This window comes from Ixodes scapularis, unplaced genomic scaffold (assembly GCF_016920785.2).
Source record: "Ixodes scapularis isolate PalLabHiFi unplaced genomic scaffold, ASM1692078v2 PGA_scaffold3__209_contigs__length_174095766, whole genome shotgun sequence".
Lineage (NCBI taxonomy): Eukaryota > Metazoa > Arthropoda > Arachnida > Ixodida > Ixodidae > Ixodes > Ixodes scapularis.
In genome coordinates, this window is record NW_024609868.1 from 149,583,126 (window position 1) to 149,606,714 (window position 23,589).

The following is a 23,589-nucleotide window of genomic DNA, read 5'->3' on the forward strand; positions in this document are numbered from 1 at the left end:
ACCACCCCCGTCATTGAATGCGTGGGATGCCTGACCCCTAGGTCCTTTTACCAGAAACTGCTTCAAGAGTTCCCAACCTTAACTCGCCCGAGCAATTTTCAGCGCCCTGGTAAACACATCACTCACCATATCATTGCAACTTGACCACCCACCGATGCCCGTGCGCGACGGCTGGCTCCAGATCGCCTGAACATAGCTCGCAAAGAGTTCGAGCACATGCTCAAAATGGGAATCATCCAACCATCTTCAAGTCCTTTGGCGTCACCCCTCCACATTGTGTCTAAAAAAGCGCCGGGAGATTGGAGGCCGTGTGAGCACTACCGGGCTCTGAACAACACCACCGTTTTTGACCGATATCCCCTGCCTTACAATGCGGACTTCACGAATTCTTTACAAGACGCTACTATTTCCTCAAAAAACAACTTGGTGAAAGCCTATCATCAAATACCGGTCGAGCCATCTGACATCCCAAAGACGGAAATGATCACTCCCTTTGGCTGGTCCGAATACCTGCGGATGCCCTTTGGTCTCTAGGATGACCTTAGGATGACCTCAAGGATGACGTTAAGGTCGACCTTTAGGACGATCTCATGGACGACCTCGAAGACGGTATAGAAGACGACATTAAGGTCGATAGGTCCTTCCAAGGGGGTGGGAATGTTCAAAGGGTAAAGGCACTAAAAATAACGAAGAAGTGAAAGAGACCACTACCACAGTGCGCTACTGCAGCTGAAGTTTACTCATGGAAAAACGTATCTATATGCAGAGTGTGAAATCAAGACATTTGATTAAAGAATACAACATTATCACACCAATGCTTATCTATCTACCATTTACTTTTTGAAAGAGTTTAGAAACACCACCTCAGAGTCAAACAGGGCTATCGGTGGAGCGCTGACACACGTGCCTTCAACGCACTTCGTTATGAAGAACGCATCGGATATCTTTCGTGTACTTTGTTTTAAAGTTGGTGTTGGTCTCTTTCACTTATTGTCCCTTGTTGTTTAGCGCTTTTACCATCCTAACTACCAATCACCAAACAGCTCAAGCTCTTTGGTGATTCACCAATCACCAAACAAAAGCATACGTAAGGCGCTGCAGCGCCTTGCGTATGCTCTGTTGTTAACATTGAACGATGTATCTTCCTACCTTTGCTGTCCCATGGCTGTCGGTAGTGTCGATCATTGAATCAATAAATTAATGATATAATTTTCTCAGCCAATCGCAGAGATCGTCCAGTAAGAAAACCTTGAAATAATATTATGATATCTTGAGGCCTTCCGCATAAACGCCATATGAAATGGCCGTGAGGAAGAGGTATATTACATATGTATGACATCCATTACCAAATGCCCCAGGTCAAAGATATTAAACAAAAATAGGAAAACGGTGAATCATCACATGCGGTGTAGCATGCGCAGAGTCGAAGTTTATTGCTAATTGGCGAATGTTTCTATTTATGTCTAAGCATTTAGATAGAGCTACAAAACATGGTATCTCCTAGATTTATAATTTACAAATAACTAAAATTGGTCTATTACTAGTACCTTCGTGAAAAATACCCATTTTACCCAAAAATGACTTTTTCCTCCACCGCATCAAAATCCTCTACATAGAGATTTTGTTTCATACCTTCCTATTTCCTCCAGAGTTGAGTATAGTTGTCTTCGGGCAAAACCATGGGCCTCCTACCTATGAATAACGTGTATCATTGTTCAAACAAATCGCAAACCCACCGAGAGGTACAAATTACCTCTTTAACAAATTACAAAAAAGTAACATAGATTTTCCACCTATTATAAATTGAGGGTTGTTGAATCGGTTTATTTGGTATTAAACACCTACAAAAGAGCACTACATAGTTGTTTTTAAGTTGACGGTGTACCCTGTTTGTATCAAATTAATACCGGAAGTTTACTCCGAACTCTCTAATGACTAGCGAGACCAGGGGTGTTTAGTAGTAAAATAAATGATGGCTTCCTCCTGTTCGCAGTAAGGCCTGGCTCATGACTATTTTTCTTTTAGTAACTAAAATATTGGGTCGGTATGTGCGTGTGTTCCGAAGGCCCGACCAGCACGCGCTACATACTTTCTGTCGTGCTTTGGCTTCGCGCGCTCACTTAAGGTGCACAAAACACCGAAGCATTGTTGAAGGCAAGGAGCTCGCGCTGAACGTGGGACAACTGGAGCCCCTCTCTACTGCTCACACCGTGTCCGTCACTCTAATAGCCCTGAACTACATATCTTTTTTTTTTTTGAAACGCTGATGAGCATGTCACGCCTATGGGAAACAAAAATCCGTTAACGGAAGGAATATTAAACTGCGCAAGGCAGGCCTAGCGGTAAAACAATTTTCTTTGGTACTTCGTGCAGGCACCTCGAGCGAGTATTTCCTCTTGATTAGACAAGTATTATATAAACGTAAGCTTTCTCGAATTTTTGTCTGGCGTGCCAAAGATGCCGAGGTTAATCTTCCTGCCAACCTTGTAAAGTAGCGCTGCCGCGGTTCATCACTTTGTCAATCGCAAAATTTAAACTTTGTGATTTTGCTGAAAAATGGGTACGGTAGAGCTAAGGGACGATACTAAATTGAAACACCTAGTACTCGACGAAATAACTTGCACATCATCTTCGAAATGTTTGAAAAAGTAACTTTTGTCAGACGCAAAGAAGACGTGGGTCCTGATTAGTGTTTCTTGGAGAGAAGGGAGTTACTGAGATGCTCGGAATCAGAAAACAAAATGTATTGGCCTTTTACCTCTTTGATTCGTTATTTCGGTATTGCTTAAAGGGGCACTCAAGCGGTTTTTCAGGAAGCAACTTTTTGGTGCGATGGTGTTAAGGAAGTGTCACTAAATGAGTATCTTCAGTTTTAGAAGGCAGAACCGCTTATTAATCACGCAGGAATAAAATTCGTGCGGACTCTTTTCTGTTCCTGCGCCGACCAATTAAATTATCGTATGTTTGAAAATTTTGGCGGCCTTTGTAAAGTTTCGCTAAAGTTTCCCGTTCCCTCGGGAATTATCTCTACGCCTCGGGATGCGCGGAAGCGCACGTATCATGCACTCTTTCCCTCCACCGACGCCATGCAAACATGGCGTCGCTGGTAATCGTCGACGTGGACGGCGTGGTGAAAGCTCATCGTTCCGCGTAAAAGCGCTAACCTTGACTGTGAATTTTCGTCGTGTGTTGCTATAATAACCCAGCACGTACTAGAAGGGAAAATCCACCTACTAATGCGGCAATGTCGTGGCGGCACTCTCAAGACAGCAGAAACGTCCGTGCCGTCGTGTTTGTTTACTTCGACTACAGTGGTGCTTTCAAAGCATTTGTGCCCTCGAACATCGCCCGGATTTCTTATTTGGCGCATTTCATGCGTGTGCTCAAGTTCAAGGTATTACTGGCGCGTACCGTATAAAAGATGCTAATTTTAACGCGTTTTCATCACAGGAGAAAAGTGATTAGTGTTAGCAATTCTGAACGGTCGCAACGTCTATCTGATCACGAATTCATGTTTCTACGTTGCTATATCGCTGCTAAGATTACATCGTCTTTTATAATCGTAGAAAAGGCGTGTGGTGATATTTGTACTATTGGCAAAGTCGTGTATTAGTATTGTGATCGTTCAAGACGGCGTACTGCATCTTTTTCTTTTCTTTCTTTCATCCAATGTACCCTGCAAGCCTATCATGAAAAAAAAAAGATAATAAAGCTTTAGGCTATAGAAAACTGTCTGTCTATAATCTGTTACGGCATTGAGTGGCAGTGCGTCCCCTTTTTAGAGGCGCCACTGAAACAGCCGACGGCGACGTAGAAGTGGCCGCCGTGCTGCCGACCCGCTGGGCTTGTTGCAGTGGCTGCAGGTGTGTGTACGCGCGGCGCAGAGCGGTCGTTTTGGTCGCTTCGGTTGCAACAAACTCAGTCATAGGTAACGCACTCGTTGCATATCTCTTAACCAGCCTCCCCCGTCCTCCCGAGGCGAAAGTCAACGTGGCGACATTGTTTGACATCACGTACCAGAGGTTACGCTGCGATGCCAAACGGTGGTTTGGTTACGACTTGTCCCAATCGCAAATCGAAGAACGCCCGAAAAGGTCTGCGTTTCGTCGTCCTCGGAACCTGAACACGACTCCGAAGCGCTGCTATCGTCCACATCGCACGTCGGAATGGCGTCATAGGAAATCATCCACAGGTCGGCTGTCCGCCGAAGAATTTCAACCTCTAACGGCATCAGGTCCTCGAGCGTACAGAACTCCGCCATAATCGAAGCTCGAATGACAAAGAGTTCGGCCGGTGCGGCTACCTCGGGATCGCTGCGCGACGGAACGTCGTCCAATGCCATTGGCCCGAGATCGTTTTGATATGCGAGCGGTGATCAATGAGAGCGGTTTCGTTTTCGGGTGGATCCGAGGTTTGGCGGCCTTCAATTACATTTTTATTAAAGAAATAATCACCGTATGACTATATTTTTTTTTTTTGGTTTTTAGAGATACTTAGGGCGCCTAGATTCACTTGTCATCATCAAAACACGAAATCAAAAACCACTTGAGTGCCTCTTTAATTCCGCCGAAGCGCTAAGTTTGAATCTAAGCACCTCACACAGTCAAAGCCACTTCTCTTATAGAAGGCGATGTATTTTGGTTGGGTTATGATTCATTCTTTTTAATGGTAGTTAGCATAACATTTAATAAAAAATTACTTTCATAAACTAATCTTTATTGTTTATTGTTCTACAAGTTTGGACAGGTCAGGACGGCCATTAAATTCCTATAAGATTTTGGCGAGACACACTTCACCAAGAAGCAAGCCCCCAAAATCGCTATTCTAAAGCTTCCCTCGAAGGAAACGAGAAATGATTTTTGCTCGCGTTTAAGAATGTAATCTAAACTTAAATTTCATCGAGACTTCATTGAGAGCACAGACAAAGTGCATGCACCTGAAGTTTATCGTCTCTTGTAATCGAATCTGCTTGCTCAGATTACTAAAGTCATCAAGTGAACAAATCCGGCTAATCTTCTTTCTTTCTACGTCAATACAAAATATCTTTAATTAATAAACACTTTAAGAAACGGCAGGACATCTGTGCTCGCATATAAACACAGCTGACTCGTCATGGAAGGCTCAGAAGCTACATGAAGTTCAATAAAGTTATTAAAACTCGCTTGAGAGCGATTCAAGCTCGCGTCAATAATACCGCAGTATACTAAATGTCCAATCTATGAATTCGTATCAATTTAAACTTCCTGATAATGTTTACACCGCGCGTTTTTTACAATTACAAGCAACTATTATTGCACGAATGACTGCATGAAGTTCTAGGAGCAACCGCTCGAAGAACACCACAGCTTCTTCATTGCTCATTTCTTTGCCGCACCCCCATTTGCTTCTTCTTCACACACAGGGCGTGCGTGCCTTATCTGTTCAACTTGTTTGTCGCTTCTTTAGTGCCAATCAGTTTCGCACCCTGCACACTGAAAAAGACTAACATTTGGTAAATCTATAACAACATCCCGTAAATCCTCATAAAATTCAGGCTTTGCACCAGCACAGAGTAAGAATTTTATTCAAATATTCGTTTTGTGTTCACACATTCAGAAATAATTTCTGTCGCAACCATATCTTGAGGATTAACACCCAGTTTATAACATACTTCATTAACCTGCTTTTCATGCTTGAGAAATACATAGATCAGGGCTTCTGTCGAAGTGGTATGATTGAATATAGAAGTTTATGAAGAGTGCGAGCCTTAGTAGCAACTGTGGAGCTAAGATCAAGCTAAGGCCCCAGGGGTATCCCCTTTCATAGTCTAGTGGAAGGCACATGTAGGGACTCACAAAGGCCATTTGAAAAATCTGCAGGCTCGTGACGTACTTCTCCCACCACAGGTACTTTCTAAGTTCTGGTGCAAGGGATGTGAGAAAGTAGTAACCATACATGACGACTTTGACCAAGCAGTTGAAACACATAGGCAGATTGACATGTCCATCCGAACCAAACGTAATCCACAACCGTTTATTAACAATCACCAAAAATGATTAATTACATGCAAAGCCGTGATGTGGGAGAACTTCTTGGTGGCGACGAAGAAGAACGTGTCCAGAAAGTCCGCTATCCTGACGGGGATGCTCCATCACACGAGCGTCAGGATTACCATTGCGTTGTTGCCTCTGGAGTACCTCATTCCTTGTCAAAAAGTGAGAGCCGTTTACAACTCCCTGTAACACTGAATTAGAGCGCAGCTCTTGAGGAGGAGAAGGAAAGAAGGGTACTGGGGGGGGGGTGAAGTGACCTGGGGGGGTCACGTGACCTTGGGGGTCACATGACGATGCCGATGATGTCATCAGTGACGTCACTGATGACATCATTAGTGACGATGACGATGCGGACTCCGATGACGTCATCAACGACGATGACGATGCGGATGCCGGTGACGTCATCAGTGACGTCACTGATGACGTCATCAGCGATGATGACGATGCGGATGCCGGTGAGGTAATCAGTGACGTCACTGATGACGTCATCAGTGATGATGACGATGACGATGCGGATTCCGGTGAGGTAATCAGTGACGTCACTGATGACGTCATCTGTGATGATGACGATGACGATGCGGATGCCGGCGAGGTAATCAGTGACGTCACTGTTGACGTCATTCGTGATGATGACGATGACGATGCGGATGCCGGTGACGTCATCAGTGACGTCGCTGATGACGTCATCAGCGATGATGACGATGACGATGCGGATGCCGGTGAGGTGATCAGGGACGTCACTGATGACGTCATCAGTGATGATGACGATGCGGATGCGGGTGACGTCATCAGTGACGTCACTGATGACGTCATCAGCGATGATGACGATGACGATGCGGATGCCGGTGAGGTAATCAGTGACGTCACTGATGACGTCATCAGGATGATGATGACGATGCGGATGCCGGTGACGTCATCAGTGACGATGACGGCATCGGGGAGGTCACGTGACCTCGGCGGGGGGTCACGTGACCCTGGGGGTGGTCACGTGCCCTCGGGGGGGGGGGGGGGTGGCGTGTCACGTGACTTCAGGGGGCTCACGTGACCTTGGGGGTCACGTGACCCTGGGATGGTCACGTGACCTCTGGGGGTCACACCTTGGGGGTCACGTGACCTTGTGGTGACCTTGGGGTCGCGTGACCTTGGGATGACCTTGGGGGTCGCGTGACCTTGGGGTGACCTTGGTTACGCCGACGGCGACGGCGATGCCGCTCAAGCCGGGAACGGGCCCCTAAGAGCTGCGCTCTAAAAACGTTGTAGTCTCCGCCGAGATAAGAGTGGCGCTTGTACTGCACAAAGAGGAAAGCGTTGGCAATCACCTGAAACAGGTCGTATGCCATGATGGCGGACTTGAGCTTGTATGGCTTGCGGTTTTCCATCCATCGCGGCCCTCCGAACTTCACCGCGAAGAGGTAGCCGAACGCTAGGGGTATCTGGAATCTTGGATTTTCCGTCCAGCCCCTGTCAATCGTTCTCTTGTCTCGAAGAAACGTGACTTAATTGTATTTCTCGATAAGGTTCATAATCAGTTCTGGTACAGTTGATGTCATCTTGGGACAAAAATCCCGTGTTTCTTACAGTTTACTGGCAGCACTGATTGTTGCTCTCGTGATCAAGTTGCATTGCAGGTACTGATTGGACGAGCAGAATGATTACTTCGTACTTGAGGTTTGTTTTAATAAGCGAACAAAGTTCCAACGCCGTCGCATCAGAGAAGAAGGGCGGGAAAGGAAGCGTCGGGCACCGACCCAGCATACCAAGCACCCCAACAAATATGCACTTCGGACATACTCTTGGTCAACTTTGCCCGATTAGTATCACTGCTGAAGCAAAAAATACTGCGGAAAAATGGCAGAGAACTTTCAGTCTCGACACAGAGATACAGCTGCAAGGACTACACTGAAGTAAAATCGCGCAGCTCCAGAACCTGTCCATACTTCAAAACTTAGCGTTCAGGGTCGAGACTATAACTTACATTATGTTATTTGTTTCGCCATATCTATCCTTCAGCAAGTTACGCGACCTCGCAAAACGAATTTCGACAAACATAGATGTTTCTAAATGTTTTGCTGGTATTCATTCGGACGGGTTTAATGCACCCCTCCCCCCCCCCCACACACACGCACACACAAACGCACACAAACAAATCACAAATACCGGCTAATGTTTACAGCGACTGCAGCTGTGCCAGGTGAGCGATGGCATCTGATGCACGTGAAAATTTTAACTCTATCAAGCGCACCCGCCGGCGGCATTTCTGAGCGTCCTTTTCCGTCGTGTATATGTCTATTCATGTAATACAGGGGTCACCCAGACAATTGGAAGAACTGTAGCGCTTGCCTAGACCACACAAAATAATTTTATTAGGAGGCTAAGGGGAAGTTTCAGTCTTGGATTGTTTTCTCAGCAACAAGCGCACCTTCAGTTATGAAACAAAAAAGCTGAATTTTTGAGCTATGCGTTAGGTGTGATTTTCCAATTGTGCAGGATATTGTCCTTTTAGAGTTACTCATCAGTTCTTTGAGAATTCTGGTGCGTTATGATTTATTTTTGTCGTACAGAGAGTTTCTCATCCCGAGGACCCACAATCTTCAGTCAATAGGAATTTTAAGTTTGATTAATGCCATACTCTTAATTTTATTAAATGGAGTAAGAACTGCAATGTTTGACAACGGTTCTAGAATGGCACAGACATGTCGTTTTTGCTTACGAAATTCGCGACAAACATGAAACAGATTTTTCACCTGAGAATATGCAATATGTAGACCGACACGCTGTCTGCAAACAAGCCCGCTTTTCCCACACCAGGTGTGGGGACTCCGCGTGCGCAGAAACCAAATTCGCCTGGAGTGAAGCATCTGCGCATGCGCAGTGCCGTCGACAGCGCCACCGCAGCTGCGTGACGTCAAGACCGCGTGTTGGTTTATACGTAAATGTACGAAAAACCTGTTCAGATAACGTGCATACGTTTGTACCTGGATATTTATAAAGAAACACAAATGCTATCTCACAGATATATGAAAATACAAAAAGTATACAATGCTGCGAATAGTATATATTTGCAAAATCATCTTCAGTTGCTTTTTTTTTGTTACGCAGAGAATGCGTTTTTGAGTAGATGAAAAGAGGAATATAAATAAAGGTGAGAATTTTTAATCCGGTTCCACGTTACTGACTAATAAAAACAACACAACACGGGGTTTGTATGGACCGCATATGAGACCTGACTCCTGAGTGACTGGAATTAGGAAGACGGCGGGTGATAAATATGTTAGACCCCTCCGATGGAGTCGTCTGTTTTTACCCGCGTTCAGTATAAACTCAGGTGAAGGATTAAGCAAAAATGCCAACATCAGCGATAATTGCAAGCGTAATTTCGCGTGGTGAAGTGCCTTGACCGTCAAGTACTGTGTTTGCCGGCAATTAACATATATCACCTCACTGTATCAGGCAGCACACCAGACAATAGACTAGTTTGGTCCAAGTTTGCCTATCCTAGGGACCTATCTTGAGCCTAATAAGGTTTTGCTTCAAGGCGTTATAATGCCAAGGTACTTTATCTTTATTTTCTTCAGCTTGTACTGTGTTTGCCGGCAATTAACATATATCACCTCACTGTATCAGGCAGCACACCAGACAATAGACTAGTTTGGTCCAAGTTTGCCTATCCTAGGGACCTATCTTGAGCCTAATAAGGTTTTGCTTCAAGGCGTTATAATGCCAAGGTACTTTATGTTTATTTTCTTCGGCTTTTTTCCGGTTTACCAGATAAATTTCAGAGTGTAGTCGTAACAAGCGCGTTGGTATAAGTATACTCTTAGCAGAAATAATAAGGTATCGTCCTCTATTTGTTGGTTTTCTGGTAGAATACGCCAAAGTGCCTGACGTGAGCCAAAGATGACACGCATAAACCAGAGAACCAGTAGTGAAACCTAACTGTTGCATTTCGGTCATTTGGGCCTATATTTTCAAAGTGAAAGATCCACAACCAGAGGTGAAGCTTAATTTGTCATTTCGCTGTTAACTGCGTCACCCGTCTAGCAGTTTAGGGCTAAAATGCCCAGACTAGCTTAACAATAATAATGTTGTTCAAAATATGATGTTTCCGGCTTCCAGGCCATTAAATTGCCGGCCAGAAACCAAACGTTTGTTAATAGAAAACTGCTACATGGATAGCTATTGACAGAGCCACGCTCGTGGCTCTCAGGAGGATGCTAATATCCTCCTGAATGCCACAAATAAATAAAAAAACTTCATAAAAAATCTAAAAATGTCGCATACTATGGCGAAGCAGCGCCTGCAGCTGAATAGAAGGGTAACGTACGTCCTGTGAAGGCGACGAAAGGGCGACTGACTGGTTTGCTTGGCCGGCTGTGGCCACCAGCTCCACCTCGGCGTCGAAGCTCTTGCACCAGGCAGCTTCGACATTGGTGCCGAATATTCAGGTATCCAGGAGATCATCCGCGATGCTGTCAAGAAAGCACTTCCAAAACTGCTACCTGCTCACGATCGCCCGGCCGCGCTCTTCATCGCTGATATTGTGCGAGAAGTCAAAGTATCACAGTTAACAGGGGGAGCTTTGATGGTTTTTTATGGCACCTGCAAAATCAACTTTGGACTGCGCCACAAAGAGTCGAAGGCACGAATGACGATTACCAATTTAATACCTGGTGTCACTTTAACGGGAGAGCAAAACGCCACAGTGTATCCAACATCTGAAGAAAAAAAAAACAGGCCAGTACGTCCTCCGGTAGAAGAAGGGGCGTGTAGAAAACGACTGAACGACACCCGCTGTGTTACCGCTGTGTTGAGGCTGACCGTGTCTATAGCTAAAACCCCACCTTCAACCTGCGTTTTCCATGCTACGAGAAGCACAAGGCACGCCCAACGAGATCGAGGAGTAGCTACGGCACTCGTCGTTCCTAGTGCCGCCTCCCCGCCGTAGCTTCGAGTCGTCACCAGTCTCCTTTCTGCGTAGGTTACGCCAACAATTTCTGTCGTTCATGTCTTGTCTGGAAAGCAAAATGCGGCAACGGCTGAATGAGTTATTGCCGAAAAATATCTAGCTAAGAACCTCCAGGCAACTCGCAAAACTCTCACTATAAAACGCAGCAGAACGAAACGTTGTCCAAAAGATGCCCCTATCCTGAATGTTGCTACCGACGACCACGACGTGACGGCACACGTCGACACTGTGTAGAGTGCCTTCATACACACGCGCTTTGGCTTGAGTGGTGACATCTCAGCCATATTCCGCCCAATCGTTTTTTTTTTTAATGTATTTTGAAGTGCACGCAATCCGGTGTCACTCAGCTCGAGCGCGTAGCTTTGGCTAAAACATAGACGTCATTTTACCGCCCAAGTCACGCACCGAGTGTGCGAGGGCGTCACGCGCTGGCACATTCAGTGCAAAAATGTATGTCTTCACCATGAGACAGGACAGACATGCAGGCACCCTAACACCCTGTTAGACGGGAAAGTAAATGTAATTTTGATCGAATGTCATTCACCGCTCGGCGAATCAGCTCGCGATGCTGGTTCGGCACGTGGTGGGTGCAGACGCAGCGTGGCGTATTAAACAGGCAGATAGGCCGAGCTGTAATGTCATTTTGCCTAAATGTCATTTAACGTGCCCGTCTGGCAGAGCTATAACACTGTGCAGGATATTATGTTTTGTTGAATAAGCTCTCTCGCGCCTTTAGCGAAGTCATGACGCTGTGTGATGGCTTACGAATATGAACGTCAGGACAAAGAAAGATGTTGCACATCAATTGTGAGGTGCACTGTTCACGACGACCTACGCAGGTAAACGTGTTCATTGAAGTTTACTGTGCTATGGGATTACTCTGTTTCTTTGGAAATGGCGCCCAGGTCGAGGTTGGTGCAACCAGGCTGACGCTGCTAAAGCCCCTTCAGAAGTTTGAAGATCTAAAAGCTTCGTCGTCTCAGTCCGAGTGCTTGCCCACTATGTGAATGTGTAGCAATGATCAATTGTTCTTGTGATTAACAGGACTGAAAACAATTTACTCTACTATTAATCGTGAAAGTAATGCGGTTTTTACATACTTTTTAAATAACCGCAGTTAACAATACAGGGTCTTTTCCTCTTAATTTCAACGGGATTTAGAAAGGTTAGTCGCATTTTCCGGACTATCGTTACAAACGCGGTGATGACAGAAAAAAAAAAAAAAAAACATTCTGTGTTGCTGCGCGGTGACACTGAACTCACGAACTTGGGACGTATTTTTTTGCCTCCACGACGCGAACACTGGCGTGCGTAGCTTTCCCGAAAGAAGGCCTTGCTGAAGCTAGCGCTTCTATTGACATAGGAATACGAATTTCGCATCTCATGTGGTCGCACACCTCAGTTGTTTTTTTTTTGTTTTCTTTACTCTAACTCGCAATTTTTTTTCTCTTGCAAACATGCGCCTACTGATTTCCCTCTCACTTGTTGTGCACTCTCCCACCATTGGTGCGATCTCACTTGCTCTACACCTTCTAGGTATGGGCACATTCACACGGTATATTGCTTCACTGCGTTTGACTGCGTAATGAGGAAGAAATCGACAGCAACGACCGGAAATCCGGACCAACTGAGGCTTGCTTCACGAAGCTACATTTTGCATTACTTGGTAGTATATGACGAACACATCCTCCGGTGACATTGTTGTTGTCGTTTCGGTCGCTATGAACGCCAGCAACGCGACTTTCTGAACCATGCCTCAAGGCTAAAGGTTCGCAGTAAAGTCACTTGATTTTAGAAAAGTAGCGCAACCTTCTCGTGAGGTCGCTATTCTGGTTCGTGGCCATGAGCAGTTTCTCTTTCACCTCTCCATCCTTGGTTAGTCGATCAACATCTCCTGTAATTTTTTGCTGCATAAACACATGTCGTTTATGGACCTTTTCTTGCATAGCATCATTCCAGCCCGCAACTGATGCAGCCTTGATCCGGTGCATTTTAGATTGCTTGCTCATACAGGGACAATCGCTGTAGCGACGTACATCATGCGTGAGTTATTTCTGGGTTTCTTTTCTGACCGCGTTACAATTTCCGAAAATATACGGTTGACTGGCTTTCACTGAATCGTCGTCGGGTGCACAAATATTTTTAATAAACAAAAGTACAGGGGAGTTTCCGAGGAACGAGAACCGTGTTTTTCGGCTCGGGTAAATAAACTACAGAGCTCTCGCGTACAACGCGACAAAATCGGTCGCCCGATTATGTCTGCCAGTGTATTAGTGGCGAGATGTTTTAGTGGCGCCCTCCTATAGTTACCTTTCGTGACGTCATTACATTGCGAACAACAAGTTCGATGATGTTTGTAAGGAGCATGGTGGAAGGTTGAAATCATTGCGCTCTTAAAGCAACACTACCAACACAGTCGAAATTGAAGTTCATCCATTCCTCTTATTTCCGTCGAGGAGAAATCCTTTGTTGACGTCACAGTCAGCATTCAGCCAATCGCGGAAGGCCGATTACAGCGACGCTTTCGATCGCGCACGTCGCCATTTAGCGGCGAGATGCTTTAGTGGCGCCCTCCCACGGTTCCCCCTTGTGACGTTGTTACCTTGCAAACAAGTTCGATGGTGTTGGTAAATAGCATGGTGGAAGCTTGAGATCATTGCGCTCTCAAAGGAACACCGCGAACACCGTCAAAATTAAAGTTCTTTCATTCCTCTTATTTCCGTCAATGATAAATCCTTTTCTGACGTCATAGTCAGCGTTCGGCCAATCGGGGAAGGCCGACCACAACGAGGCTTTCGGTCGCGCACGTCGCCAATAGGCACGGCTGACATATTCTACACTACCGCTTTGCACGCTGTGTTTGTTCTTGTGCCAGTAGCGCCTAGATACTCTCTAAGCTTGCTAACCTATCGTATGAGGGCGCATTTTCAAATCCTACTACACCTCTATTTTATAAGGTACATTGTTACCAATATCTCTTTAACTTTGTTATGGGTGTACATGCTTCAAATATATCTTAGAGGTCACATTGTATGCTTTCACTTTCCGCCATTAGTTGTAACTAGAGCCACTAAATGAGCTGCGCTTAGAGTATCGGCACTCCGTTCCTCGGCATTGTTGTGGGCGCCGCCATTTTGGCTCGTATGCAGAGCAGACGCAACTGCCGATAGTCATGATTCAAAAGTGTGACTTCCTCAGCATTAGATTCTGTGTTAGGAAGCTCATGTAATATTGCTTTCCTCTGTCGCGAACTGTTTAAACATTTGTGGAGGGCGGAAAAGCGTTTCCCGTGATTTCAGATAAAGCTTCAGATAACTGGCAACCATGATTTTAAGACACAATATGGCCAAGTGTCGTTACTCTGAAGCGTAGCTTATTTAGTGGCACTAGTTTTAACCTTCTAAGCGGTGCGTTCAATTAACGCACAAGATTTGTCGTTCGATTCAAAAATAGGTGTATGAGAAGCCCGACGCTAGACTCGGACAGCGCGTTCCTGAAATATTTTCTTCGAGTCAAGCATCTCGCGTCCAAGACACATTATTTTTCGATGAAACGAAAAATCTCTGCCCAGTCTGGCGTAACATGATACAAAACGCCACGATATTGTACAGCATTGTCAAAATAATTACAGCGGAGCAGATTAAAAAATTATAGCTTAATATTTAAGCCAAAAATCAGCACAAAGCACGCGACGGCCACGACGACGTATGTCCTGAATTCAAGGATCGAAAAAGCAACGGCTGAAAACATCATATATTAAAAATTAGAAACAATGGAGGATAACTTGTCCTTGAGATTGATATGGCCTATAACACACCACATAGAAGATCTTCGGTTTTTTGTTCACCAATATCTAGGGACACTGTACTTAGAGCAGAACACCTTTTGAGGTGAAATTAATCGCTGAGCATGGAAAGGGAGATGGAAGTTCGTGATGTGATAAACTGCATCACACATCACGAGGTTTTCATTGCGGATATATGATGCATTCCGAGTGCGAATTCTCTCGACCTTGCTTCCTGAACTGCAGTGGTCTCGGTTGCCGGCTATAACAGTGCGGGCCGGCAAAGAGGATTTTGTCTGGAATTTTTTCCTAAAAAATGGGCGAAAAAAAAACGTCTTCGCTAAACGTCTGGGGCTTCTAACTTTTGACGATATATCGACCATTCATAATGTAGATTCTTTATGCACACTTTTTTTTGTTCTTGTTTTGATAAGTGTGAAATGCTACCGCTCGTGTCGATGTAAAATATAAATATATCTGGGAGGAGATGGGGAGAAGTGGAGGGGGCGCTGTATAAATTCATAAAGAAATAAATATACTTTTATTAAAATAATTTTCTTTAAATATTTACAACCTACCTAGTTGTGATATTGAAACAAATAAGTCATTGAAACGAGTGCATATGTTTACAAAAAAAGCTAGAATTAAAGTGTGATCGAACACAACCTCTCGCCAACTCTCGTCATTATCGTGACCTAGCGTTATTAAGAATTGGACGAAGAGCGGTGCAAATAAGGCATTATTATATGCCAAGCCAAAGGAATCAATCCAGCCTAGACAAATACCTGTCATACGCGTCACAATAGTTTTCTATCACAAATTACATGCACAGTATGCAGCCTAACTTCGTACACATATCGCGGCTTCGGCACCAATTCACAGGTGTTTGTTTATAAACAAGGTTCACCGCCCGTTGTCGGTGAACCCTTGATCAATTTTAGACTTTTCTTTTAACTTTAGATTTCGTATGTTATTCTCAGACACATAATTTTTTCAAGTACTAGTTTCCAAATAAAAATAGTTTTTTTTTTTTAATCCTTGCGCGTTGTGTAAGAACAGATGAATATGCCACTGGAAGTCGAGATGCTACTGGAGATATACTGGGGCACGAGATATTGTGACGTCAATTCTTGTCACACCCTGGGAATAGAGAACAACGTGCACAGCCGACAAATAGAATCGGCTGTTTCTGAAATATTTGCGACGACAATTTCCGGTCCTCGAGACGTCTAGAGGTACCTGCTGCACACGGCGGGAGCGTGACGAAAGCACGCGGAATAACAGATGTATGGCTTCTACAACAACATTGGTCATTTGCATAATTATACGATTTTGATTTTGTATTGATCTATAGCATGGCAGGCCTGAGAAACATATCAGGTTTATAAAAACTAATTGTATTTGCGTGCGATACGGGATACTGTCTGACGAAAATCATCAGGCGCATGGAGATATGGTAAAAATACTGCGAGAAAATAATATATTTAGAATATGATATCAAAGCAACGTCGGGCTTTCTTTTTCAGTTGACGTGCATTGTAATGAAGGAGGAGCAATTATTTTGACTCTAACATGAGCGGTTTGAGACCCCAAACTTTATTTTTCAGGCTCGAAATATGGGTGCTTACTTGGTACCCTTTTGTAATCATCAGCTTGACAAAAATACTACATATCCTTCACTTTTAAATACGACCCCAAAGAGCGAAGGAGCTATAATCCGTTGCAACTTCAGAACGTAGGTCGAGGGAAAGGAAGGCCGAGGAGTAGGAAGCAGACGGAACGCTGGACAGGAGAGGGGGAATTTCCTCCTCTGTCCAGTTGTCAGAAACCCTTGAAACGTGTTTTCTTTCTTTATTCTTTATTCAAAGATTACCCCGCATTGCCCGGAGGCGTTATTGCAGGGGGGTTACAGTTTTGAAAAAAAACTGTAACCCTCCTGCAACGGTCTCGCACAACGTCTTTAATAGACTTCATGTCGTCGTCGTACGTCTTTCGGGTTCTGGGTGTTTTCACCTTCTGAAATATTGCGGAAGCGAGGTCCACGGCAAGGCGTTCGCGCCCTCGTGCACTTCGAGCGTCGATCAAAGCTGTCTACAGCTGCTCTTTGCTTCCGAAATCCCACAGAATGGTGACCACGAGAATATAATTTCTCTCGATCCCCACCTAGTTCGTTCAAAACAGTCGCGTACTCCTTCAGAAAGATACACTGCACTCGCGAAGTCATCGTGTCGTCTGCTGACAAGGCGAGACCGGTTGTGCAACTTTGTTACGGGCTTCTGTCATCGCTCTATGGTACTGGGACGTTAGCAAAAGGCTCAATGATAAGATGTTGAGATGACATAATGCTTACAACAAACTACGTACTTTTTATCTTACTATTTCTAACCTCACGTCGAACCCGCGTGCTTCTATAAATAATAGCGAGTTTTAGTAGACCGTGTTTCCCCCTCCGCTACCCGGAACCCTACAGCCAAGGCCATCGGCACTCAGGCGCAGTGGCGGTTTTTTAGTAGCGGAGGGCTAGCGGAGGGAAAAACACGGTCTACTAAAACTCCCTAAGGGAACAATAGGGAGTTTAAGTAGACCGTGTTTCTCGCTCCGCTAACCCTCCGCTACGAAGAAACCGCCACTGCGCCCTCGCCGATGGCCTTGGCTGTAGAGTTCCGGGTAGCAGTGGGGCTTAGCGGAGGGGGAAACACGGTCTACTAAAACTCACTATTTTCGAAGGCCACGTGTCCCGCTCCGCTACGCCCTCCGCAACGAAGAAGCCGCTACTGCGCCCTCGCCGATGGCCTTGGCTGTAGAGGTCCGGGTAGCAGAGGGGCTTAGCGGAGGGGGTAACACGGTCTACTAAAACTCACTATTTTCGAAGACCACGTCTCCCGCTCCGCTACGCCCTCCGCAACGAAGAAGCCGCTACCGCGCCCGCGCCGATGGCCTTGGCTGTAGAGTTCCGGGTATCGTAGCGGGTTACGGAAAGCGTTGCGGGACGGCCAAAAGCCATCTACGCAAACTTCCTAATAATGGCCTTAGCAGTGATTTCTTTGGAGCAGCGCGCCATGTTGTGACATCAACACTTACGAGGTTCATTGCAAGCGGGGTGACTGGCCTTCGCCATTTCTCCGCTAATGAGGGAAAGCTACGTTCACGCGCACGCTGCACGTGCTTGCACGCGTAGGACATCAGTCGGGGCTCCATGCTTGGAGTTAACTATGGGGGGAAGGCCTCCGACATTAACATCTAATCCGGTCGCCTAACTGAGAAGGAAAAAAATGTTGCTAAGGTTGAAGAAGGACACAGAATAAAGAAGGACACAGACAGAGCGCAGTGCTGCCTGTTTCCTTCTTTACCCTGTCCGTTGTCTTTTGCGCTGTTTTAACCTTTTAAGTATGAAAAGAAAACACGATAAAAAAATCGCGTGGAGACGAGTTTACGTGTGTGACCGCTTTCCAAAACACTCCTTTCTTCTTGTTCTTATAGAAATGAAAATATAGTACGTCACGTCACCGGTCCCTAACGCCGTGACTCACCCTCCTCTCTCAGTTCCTCGACACACCTTCCTTGTCCCACTCCTTCTCGTCCGTCAACACCCGTCAACTGACGCATGCCGTATCCGCGGAAAGGAAACAAGGGGTAGTTCGCTTTACGAAACCGGTGCGTCACTGCTCACCGTGTCGTTCCTCCTCGCCTGCCTTTCCGTATAGACGTTTTTTGTTTCCTTTCGTTCTTAGTCACGGGGGTTCCATATCTGTTTTACGGGACGAAAGAATAATAACACATTTTAACCTGGAATCTGGCGAGAAAATATAGGTTAGGCAAAACGAGAATGTGTGACAATCACGGATTTTTCGTAAGCACGTTCCGGCGGTGGGGAGAGATCAAAACGATGTTTTGGCATATACCAAAAGTGACGAGATTCAAAATGGCCTTGTGGAAAAGCTTTATATAGGAGATTACGGTCATACTTATTAAAAACACGGAGACAAAAAAAAAAGGGACAACGCAACGAGGTCTCAACACACTGCTGAAGTATTAATTTGCATGGCGACCTGTGTCTATCGGGTCAGAACTGCAATGATATGACACACAGCAAATGACGTTACACTAAATCTATAAGTTATGTCTACAGAAAAGAATCCCTCGACACATAAAAAGAAAACAAAGTCTATACACCAACTCAACTCTCCTACGTCACGCCGCGGTGGTGGCGCGCCGGACGCACTTCCGGTCTGGGCGGTGGGCAGAAGTCGCCGTGCCAGACATGCATTCTTGTGTTCCTTTGGAAGAAACGAGACAAAAAAACTGCCTTCTCGTCAAAATGCTGCGACGGGGGTTGTACCAAGAGAGTCTGGAAAGGTTTGAAGATCAGTTTTCATGTGTTTCTGCCCCCTCCGTTCGTCCGAGAACGTGGATAGGAGCCGTGAAAAGGGCAAACCAGACGCTGTCGAACTACGATTGCTTGTGGTCGCCAGATGTATTTGCTTCGTTCCAACATGAACGAGGGAAAACCTCCAAGTTGTCCGGACCACCCACGGGTTCAGTGCGTCTTCAAATTCACACGGCCGGCTGATCGTTCGAACTTTCGTCTGCTCTTTCAAACATGCTTGCTTTTTGTCGTCTGCTCGTTCAAACAAGAGCGGCCCGTAGACCAAACTTTGACCCGGTGATTGCACTAAGAAGTAATTGCAGGCCTCAAAAGACTTAAGTAGGCTCCGTGTAAACAGTAGATACAAGATGTTGATCATTGGTACCGGCGGCCATCACCGACTTGATACGCTTGCTCTGTTCCCGCTTCCGATTTTCAGTATCGACGTCGATCATCGCCGCAGCTTCTACACTTTTGCAGCACGAGCGACGTCACGACCGAAAATAGCTAGAAGAATCTCATCATGGTTTTGGCGTCCATTCTGCGGCGTTCATGCGAATGAATCGCCGCACGTCAAATTATTTACGGAAAGTTTAGCGGCCTAACGAGCCTTGATAATTTCGCTCAGGTGATTAAAGCGGTAAGACTACGATGAGGACGTAGAATCGACAATTCCAGAGCGAAAAAGAGTACGCAGACTCACACAGACGCCGACAACGTGATATTCGAATGGTTTGTTGACGCGGGACGCGGTGCTTCTTGCCCGTACTCCATTGAGCATGGGTTCGAACTGTCGTCAGCTCTTTCAAACTTAGTTGCTTTTTGTCGTCAGCTCGTTCAAACGACAGCGGCCCGTAAACCAAACGTTGGCCCAGTAATTGCGATAAGAACTAAGTGCAGGCCTCAAAACACTTTTGAAGGTTGGTTGGGGCAAGTAGGCTAAGTGTAAATAGACACAAGAAGATGTTGATCATTGTTACCAGTGGCCATCACCGACTTGTAATGCCCGATTCTACTTGCGGTTTTCAGTATCGACGTCCACCATCTCAGCTACGGTCCACGCTTTTGCAGTCGGAGCGCCGTCGTGACTGAAAATGGCGAGCAGAATCTCATCGTGGGAGTCAGGCTTTAGCGCCCATTCTGCGGCGTCCACGTGAAATGAATCGCCGCACGTCACACTATTCACGCAAAGTTTTGCCTCGTTAGTTTTCCTGAAGCCGCTCAAGTAGTCAGACATTGTTAGGAGAACGTAGAATAAACAATTCCAACGCGAAAAAGAGCACGGGAACTCCCACCGACGCCGACAACAACGCAATTCAATGGCTTGTTTATGGGCGACGGCGGGCTTCTTGCCCACCATCTACCGCGCAGGCGCGGCGCCGGTGGCGTCCGCTAGGGGCGCTCCGGTTTGTTTGTAAACATGAGTTGGTGTATAATATTTTGTCCCCCCCCCCCCCCCACACACACACACACAAAAAAAAAATCTAACTTTTTTAGCGATATTTTATTCTAGTCCCCTTTTGAAATTGTAAAAACGTTCAAAACTTTAGGCGTGTTGTTTTAAAATCACATGTATGGGGACGCAGCACATATATCATAATATTTCAAAAGTCGCCTGCATCACTGGCTCACTTCTCCGACATCGCTTAATACTGCCATCAAGTGTAAGTTGCTTTCGTATAAAACTTTGCTTGTTTCTCGTTTGAATTATCGCAAACTTGTCTGAGGCACGACTAAACCAAAACTAGAGAGAATATTTTAGAGCAAAAAAGAACATTAAAGAGATACTTCAACGAAATTTAAAATATACCGTCGTGTTCAAAAATAGGTTGAGTATGATCTACAATATCCGTAAATGACAATCGCACGTTTGTATTTTGAGCCTGGTGGCTGTATTTTACATTATAAACGGCCCGCCCTGGCAAGCACTCGGAAAACAGCCAGCGGAGACTACGTGACATCCAAGGCAATTGTGACGTAGTTCGTCTCGGGACGAGCAAAGCTACGGCGAGGCTGACATCCAGAGGATGGCCTAGTCGTTCCAGCCACCGAAGAGGCTGCTTTTGTACAAATTTTGAGTGACGGGTTAATCTTCTATAATCTTGTAGAGGAACAATAGGGACTTCTGGGACAGGCAAAAGGACATCTCGGGAAGAGAGGAGTTCCTCCTTCCCCTCTTCTCTCGTCTTGGCGGGAGGCGAGAGAGTTACTGTCACTAGCTGTCAAGGTTCCTAGACGGGCATTAGAAACGAGGCGTTAGCGATATCACCAGGTGCTCTTTGCTAATCGTTTAATTCGTTTTGAAATTCCTTTTCGTAAATTTTCTAACAATATATTGGTGCGTTCGATGTGATATTGCTCCTTTGAACACATACAGACCAAAAAACTGGCGCCTAAATTTCGTTGTAGTATCCCTCTAAGACTTGTGTTCAACGTGCCCTATGATTTTAGCACGAAATGTACCTTTAAATCACTGGGGGTAATGAAAAATGCATGAGCATTACGAATACAGGCTCAGCAATACAGATAAATAGGAAACTCTCGAAACAGGTAGTTTTTTACTATCGTTGGTACTTCTCAGAACGAAACTATTAACATATTCCACTCGTCAGACTGACTTCTGGAGGGTGAATACATCGCGTACAGATTATGGGTCTCAAATGATTGAAAAACCCTTGCCTTCATTCTTAAACACGTTGATGCAAAAACAAATATTGATACAGCATAGATCAGCTTACGGAATTGTATAAACTACTTTTCTGTCAAGAATACTGTTCTCTGCTTTATTCTTCTGCTATCCCCGAAGCGGAGTGATTTTAGTTTATGTACATTTTTTTTTTCAGTGTATTGTTCTTGATTGTTGCACTTCTGTTTCGAGGCTTATGCCCACTCTGAACGTTGTTATTGTTGGTATTTTTGGTGTTTTGTTCCTTATTATGTTGTTTTGTACCAAGAAACGGCTTTGATGTATTTATTTTCTCCACCACTGTATGCCTTTTCCCGTCAACCTGCATGTCAGCTTTTTTTTTTCTCAGCCCCCACTATATGTGTGAGGTGAATAAACTATTATTATTATTATTATTATACACGCTGCGGACGCTGGTGTTTCGAAAATACTCGTAATGCCACCTGGCAGACGAAAAAAATGAAAAACGTTTACAATTCTCTGTAATGCCGAATTAGAGCGCAGCTTTTGAGGAGGGGAGGGTATGTCTCTGTTCCTCCTCTGTACCCTCCTCTCCTCCTCTCCTGCTCCCCTCCCATTCGGCTGGTAATTTTCACTAAATTTCCCGCTAAATTAAGCAAAAATTTCCCTGCTAAATTTAGCGGCGAAATATTCCCGCTAAATTTAGCTGGAAATTTCTTAAATTTTTCCCGCTAAATTTAGCGGGAAAATGTAGCGAAAGGTTTCCCGCTGAATTTAGTTGGAGAACTGAATTAGTGTTGAGGTCACGTGACGTAAATTTTCCCGTTAAGCGTAATGGGGGAAAAATTTCCCTTAATTTTGCGAAAAACATTTCACTAAATTTAGCGTCACGTGACTTCACGAGGGTAAAAGTTTCCTGCTAAATTTGGCTGGAGAAGTTTTCGCTAAGTTTGGCGGGGAATCTTTCCGCTAAACTTAGAATTTCTTCGCAAACATTTTTGGAAAAAATTTTTCCACCACATTTCGCGAAAAAAAGTTCCGCAAAGTTTAGCGAAAAATCTTCCAGCAAAGTTTAGCAGGAAAATTTTGACCTCATGACATCACACGTGACGTCACCTGTGACGTAATTATGAAAGACGTCCCATAATGCAACGCGCGGTTACGCCGATGCCGACGCCGCTCAACCCGGAAACGGGCGCCTGAGAGTCGCGCTCTAGAAGAAACTATCGGTATGTTCTCGCCCTAGCCGGCTGCTCTCGCGGTGGGCTTGGAAGGCCAGTCTTTTGTCATGCCGTCTGCAACAACGCGGCCGAAGAAACGCACTTCAGTTAACTGCTATTGTGTGCAAATCTCACAACAGCTACGCAAACACAGCTGTGAAGTTCCCAGACATGGAGTTTCTCGCTTTCCAGGAGAGCCGTGCGAGGGACAGCGTCGACAGAAATGGGTTGCGGCTGTGTTTTTCCGTGCAAAGTTAGGAAACCTCTTTTTTGTTTCGCTTCCCGGTCTTTGCATGTTCTTCGTGTTACAGTTGATTCATGCTCGCACAATAACGAACTCGATTTTCATTAGTCCCAGTCGAGTGCTCGAGCTCTTGACAATCAGCATCGCCAAAGATTAGGGTAATTGCTCGTATTCAATCAAAGATGAGAATAGCCGAACTCTAAAAATGTCTAAAGCTCGACCCACGCTTTCTTCTTTGCCAACCCCAGCGCATGACTATGATGAGCACTGACGGTGTATAATCAGCGTCAAATCACATCACCGCTTGTTCTAATATTGAGTTAAGGGGGA

The 23,589-nt window shown here is 45.3% G+C and overlaps 1 pseudogene; it reads right to left on the reverse strand.

Moving 5' to 3' along the window:
• Positions 1–5,666: 5,666 nt before the first annotated feature.
• Positions 5,667–7,582, reverse strand: LOC121837316 (annotated as a pseudogene).
• Between the last annotated feature and the right edge of the window lie 16,007 nt (positions 7,583–23,589).